A 6,529-nucleotide genomic window follows, 5' to 3' on the forward strand; every position below is an offset into this window, starting at 1 on the left:
TTTATTTAATCCCTCTGCAGCTGTCATTGACAGATGTTTATACGTTGGATGCAAAGCAGGATTTGTCTGTTTCATGAAGTTGGTGGTTTTATGAATCCACTTGATTAATTGCTCCAGCTCTGATCAATTAGTGAGGTGACATCGCCGGAATGATTGACTTAAATGCTCCCTCATGTGTAATTGTCACGTGCAATAAATCAGACTGAAAGATGAAATAAGTCCATGTTTCAGGTCTTGCCCTGCAAAGTTTGTGATTTATTGTTTTGGCCACCGTAACTTCTTTTGACTGCAGGGCGGGGAGGTGGAGGAAACGCAGAATAGTTTAAAAAAAGGCTTTCATTCATCTTAAAGAACCTTTATCGTAGAGCTGGTTTGTTAAAGACAACAGGGTTCTGTGATAGATGCCTTCTGACGGCGCAGTGATGACATGAACGCTGAGGGCCTGACAGACAGGCACACCCCTGCGGTGGGAGAAATCATTTAACCCTGGAATGCTCACTTCCCCTGTTTGGGAGTCTACTGGCTGGTCTTGGAGGTCCCCGGTGAACCGCATGCTTCCCTACCACCTGCTCTGCTGTATGGTTTGTGACAAATGTTGATAGATGGTGCAGGTTTACACAGATAATTGATTGTTTAAGCCAAGAAGTCCCAATGCAAGCTTCATTTAACTACAGCATGTTTCTCATCTGCCATTCATTAAAGTCTCGGTGAGGTAACGTGCATTGAAAAAGTCACGGCAGAGTTTGAGCCATCAGAGAGGCCACTGAGTAAAAATGTATAAAACGTATACATCTATTTGAATAAATCTGGACTTAGCTTAATGTGCATTGCTAAACTCAGAATTCGTCACTGTAGAACAGGAAACTACGGCCCGGGGGCCACATGCGGCCCATTAAATTAAATAATCTGGCCCTCCAAACTGGAATAAATCAGATTGATAATCCCTAATAATATTTTATTTCCCTTGGATTCATGGTGTCTCCCCATAAATCGCACTCACCAAAAATAATTTAAATTTGTTTAGCAGGAAGTATTTTGCATTCAGGAGATGTTGGAAGATTTGTTCTTTTTTCTGATGTTCATGTACGTTTTCTGTCATTTTTCCAAGCATTTCTCTAATAAGTGAAGGACAGCAACTCAATTAGTACTAAAATAAAAGCAAAAGCTACATTTTTTAAATAGAAAACTCCAAAATGTTCCATTTTATAACTTAAATTTCACTTTTAAATCAGAGTTAAAGAATGTTTTGGACCAGATTCCATGTTATTTTTTTGTTGATTACTATAACACACCACATATCTGCTCCTTCTGTCAAATTTTAAAACCTCAGAAAGTTAGCCCCCCCCCAAGACTAGAACAATGTGATCGGCTCACAAACACTTGAAGGAGAGAACAACATTGCACCTGTCTAGTGTATGCGGTGGAAAGAATCGCAACTTTGGAGTTTTGGTTCCCCCCCAGATGCCAGTAAAACCCAGATGTTATAGTGTTTCTCCAAAACCACAAACACAACATATGGCAATTGCTGCAGAATTACATTTTGGACAGCTCTCTAACCTGAGGCTGATAAAACATGGAAGTTCAGAATGAACACCTGCCAAATTTAACTACATGAAACGTCAGTCCAGAAAATAAAAGACCACCAGGTAAAGTCATTGTGACGACCGCTGCAAACTGAAGGAGCCTCAATTCCAATGATTCCTTATTCACAACACTTAAAATTGCTTTTTTATTTGCAGTTTACAAATTGTGATAAAACAATATGATTAGATTGAAAATATTTTTACACATTTTTACTTATTTTAACATTATTTTCTCTTTTAGAACAAATCATTTATCAAACTAACTTTAAGATGTTATAACTTTATGAATACACTTGTAATATATGAAACAAGCAAATATGCAAAACATCTGGTTCAGTTATGAAGAAAAAATGTAACCCATAAGAACCCATTTTCCTGAAAATAAAACTATGCAGAATATACTACAAACCGAGGGGACCACAGAATGGATGAAAATAAAATAAAAAAACATAAGATATTAAAAACCCATTAAACTGACTACTTATTAATTTCTTACGTTTTTATTTTTAATATTTCGAAGAAAATTAGTTTGAGGAGTTAGAATTTTTTTCTTCTTTTTTTTTCTTTTTTTTATTGTTGCCTAAAATACACGAGAAACAAATTTTAAGGCATGCATGCCTTAAAATAGTGAAAACCAATTTGTTTCACATAAACAGGTAACCAGTTTTTGGTTACGTTTTTTTCCCAATAATTAATAGAGTTTTTGTTAAATAAATGTTCAGTTAAGCTATTGGAAAGATGTTTCCAAAATTTATATTTATTAATAATCTTATATATTATTACCTATCTATGATATTTATTTAAAACATGAACCCATATATTCATTCCAAACATGTCACCGCCAATATTCGCTCACACTTTTATCACAAGAAAAGACAGTTTCCTTATCAAATTGACTTATTTCTCAGTGCTATTGAAGCACATCTAAAACACAGTTAGGGTTTTGTGAAGCATTCGCTAATGTCCAGGAACATTTTATTTCCGAAGCGTGACTTGCCAGTCATCCTGGTGTTCAATCACCGGCCGTTCTTAATTGTAAATGTTGGAATGTGGCTGTTTTTGCTGCCGCTATTAGCTTTGCAGAGAGTGTGGAATGTTTTTCTGTTTCAGTACAGTTGAATTCAGCCATTATTCATCCACAGCCCAGAACCAGCCAGTGGGGTTGGTTGGAAAATGAGCCCTGTTCTCCGTTTCTCATGTCGGGGAACTTGTGTGTAAACAGACATGCATGCTACACACAAAAAACACACACCCAAAAATAAAAAAAATAAAAATCTTTGCAAACCTCACACCCATCTAAAAAACTTGAGTCAAAAAAAAAATGAAGACAGACCTGCTCTCCTCTGAGTTTTTGGCTCCACCATCTGGCCTTAACAAACACTGTTTTAACTCCAGCAGTTCAAGTTCAGACAATCAGACATAAAAAAATTAAACACATTTTTATTATCTTAACTACTTTGTATTAAATCTCTTTAAAATATTTACATTTTTATTTTTAAATTTCATCATAAAAATATTTCAAAATAATCGTTGATCTATGTTTGTCTTCTTTTAGGCTTGTTAGGCCTATTAGCTGTGACTTTGCATGGTTGTTTTCATAAGACTGCATGTATTGATTGGTGGAAATGAGATTGGTGAAGAGAGGGTTTTGGCTCGGCGGGGGGCGGACTGGTAAAGGAAGGGGGGTGTCTCTCTTAAAAAGATCTCATGTTATGGCAGCTGTTATTAGGGCTGTTCATTTGCTTTTGAAGACAGGCTGGGGGGATCCGCGGTGGCAGGTTACAGACGCGCACTGTCTCCATCGCTCATTCTCCTCCTGACAATATCCTTTGATTTTTTTAAAGGCTCTCAGCGTGTGCGATTTATAGTCAGGTGTCTATGTGAGCTTTTGTTTGCACAACTGCCTCCTGCTGAGCTGCTTTTACCAATTAGCATGCAACTGCTTCATTTCCGTAAGACAAACAAACATGAAGGGCATCGGCTTCCTTTTAATGCTAAAGAGGTTCAGATTTTTATTTAAAGTTTTCAAGCAGAATGATTTCACTGGCTTATCAATAAAATGTCTGGATTCTACCTTTATCTTCACCTGCTGGCCATCGAGTCCATTACCACAGACCGGTCTTCATGAGCAACCTCCTAGTCTTGTGGTCTACAATAGCATGGCTGTTCTGGAACTTTTTTGTTATATTAGAGTCTCTACCTGGACTTGGGGAGGATTAACACGATCTAGTCAAAGGATGCCCCCCCTCCAGCAGTGCTTGGAGAGCTCTGGATCATTTTTGTTTACTGGAGGATCACGGAGAAGGTGCTCCTTGCTGCCCTCCACCTGTCAGGAAGGTCCTGTGCTGCTCGGCCTGTTCCAGCTCCTGTCGCTGGAGCAATAAACTCTGAATTCCTCGCAGTTAATGCACTTTTGGGGTCCCAAGTTTAGAAAACACTATCGCATAAACATAAATTAGTATAATTAGTACGAGGAGGGGAAATCTGACTTTAAAAAAGCAAGAAATGCGAATATTTTACTACTTTTTTAAGCAATAGTTTTGAGATTTAAACACATTGTTGAATAATAAAACATATTTTTCTATCATTTGAAACTAGGTTTTAATGCTTAAAATTACTTTTGTGTATTTGTTCATGTAAAAAATAATCAAAATAAATATAACAAATATTCAGGTTAATTAAATTGATTAAAATTTTCCACTTAATATATCTATATTTCAATAATCATTTAATAATATTCAGTTTATATTTGAACATTTATCAGCACTGCTATCAATCAGAAGTTGCAGAATTGCATAGTATCTATGCAGAAAGCAGCAGAATTTAAAAAAACCTGTTTAAGTTTTGTAGGGAAATTCAGAAAACTGTCAGGAAACCTGAGGCTTCTGACCCTCGTGCGGCTTTCTTAAACCCTCCATTGTGGCTTTTTGGCTTTGAAGAAAAATCCTAACAAATTACGTCACTAGATTTGTAGTTTTGGTTAATTTGTTTCAGTTCAGTTGTTAGCTTTTTTTAGATGTTTACCAAGTCAGAAAACTGAGCAAAATGATGCACAAAAAGCACAAATTCTGATTTTCTGCTGAATAATTGTTCTTAAAGTATATAATTACATTTAGATTTATGGATAAAACAATGATTTTACACAGATGCTGTCATGTTTAAAATCAATAGTAAATGGAGATTAAGGATGAAGCCACACTAAAGTCATAATGATAAAGAGTACCATGCTTGACTCCACTTTTTTTAAGTTTAATTTTCTATAAATTGCAAATTGCTTCAGTAGATCTGCATCTTTTTCGACACAAGGTGTGTATTGTTTTGAAAAGAACTTGTGGTGTTGGCAAAAATAAAAATGTTGCATATAAAAATGTATCTCTTCATCAATTATTGATAACTATCTGTCATTTTTTGTTAATATATATATTTTTTTTAGCAGGAAACTGGACCAAACGGTTTCTTTATTGGGAAAAGTTGCAGCCTGAGTTAATACTTTTCCCACTACAAAAATAAAGTGATTGGCCTGATACAAATTAAATCCCAAAAAACAAAAGAAAAAATAGATATTTTCCAATGAAACTTAATTTGTTTAACTTATTAGTTTCACCCTGACAGTGTTAAAAAAATAATAAGTCTAGACAAAAGGGATCAATATCAAGTTCACAGAAAAATTATGTTTAGATTTTGTCTAATAGATCAAACATGCTGGGCAACAATAATTCTGTCAAACGGTGCATATGGAAAATTCCACACAAGTCATTATTTATATTACTAATCACACCCGGAGCGTTTAAAATAAAAAAGTAGAAACATTTAATAATTTGTCCCAAAGTCAGAAAAAATAAGAAAATGTTGCCAAAAACAGATCTGTATATGCTGCCTCTGTTATGGTCCTATTTAATTTCCATAGCAGCAGACTAGCAGACTCCCAATGGTATTTGATGTCAACTGTCAATTATCTGACATCATGGGGGCAGCAGGCTCAGACTTTTCGTCCAACATTTGGGAGATTTTGTTTTCACTAGTCAAAATCATGAAACTTTATATTGTAGTGTGCTGTAATTGTAAAGTTTAGCACAGAAAATAGACTTTTAAAAATATTCAGCAGTATCTGAATACACTTTAACAGGATCAATAATAACCCAAAGAGATAAGAGGCAAAATGACAAAAACACAATTTAAATATTAAGATAAAAAGCTCACACTTGAATCATAAGAAAAAAAACAAAGTGAAGAAGTAGAACTAAAATGGTGTTTTTAAGTGAACAAATAATCTGAACATATAAACAGTTTTCTAAGAATTGAGCTGGTTTAGCGTTTTCTTGATCAACTTTCAAAGAACATAACATTATAATAACATGATCTGGATGTAGTGGATTCCTCATAGACATGTAACTAAACTCTGGAGTGAATGTGAGCAAAGCAAAAATAGCAGCAATAGAAATCAATTCCGACGTTAAAGTCCCGTTAGTTGTCACACACCTGGACGGGGCGAAAAGCGTTCCCTGAAATGGAGCAGTGAGGCATGCTCCAGAACTGTTTGGTGGTTCTGACCCTGTTCCAATAATAAAATGACAGTTCAGGTTGTATTTCAAGTGCAAACTGACTTACTTTTGAGCTAAATGAGCCAAAAAAGGGTTGGAATTCTGTAGCAAATCACATTTAAAATACATTCTTAACCCTCCAGAGCAGTTTTAACAAAATCACAGTCATTTATCTGCAATAATTTACAGATTTGTACATTTTAAAAGTCCCAAAATCTACATTTGCTCATTCCAAAGTTAATCCTCCAATAACTTGAACCCACTGAGACACAAACACTCTTAGTGGCAATTTTTCTGTTACTTTTAGAAATCTGGGAAATTGTCTGCTATAAGATTGCTGTGGATTTTAATATTTTGTGCACGTCAAAACAGTCTTTATGTTTTTCATATTAAGTAAGCTAAGCG

The sequence above is a fragment of the Oryzias melastigma genome, linkage group LG3 (assembly GCF_002922805.2).
Source record: "Oryzias melastigma strain HK-1 linkage group LG3, ASM292280v2, whole genome shotgun sequence".
NCBI classification, from domain to species: Eukaryota; Metazoa; Chordata; class Actinopteri; order Beloniformes; family Adrianichthyidae; genus Oryzias; species Oryzias melastigma.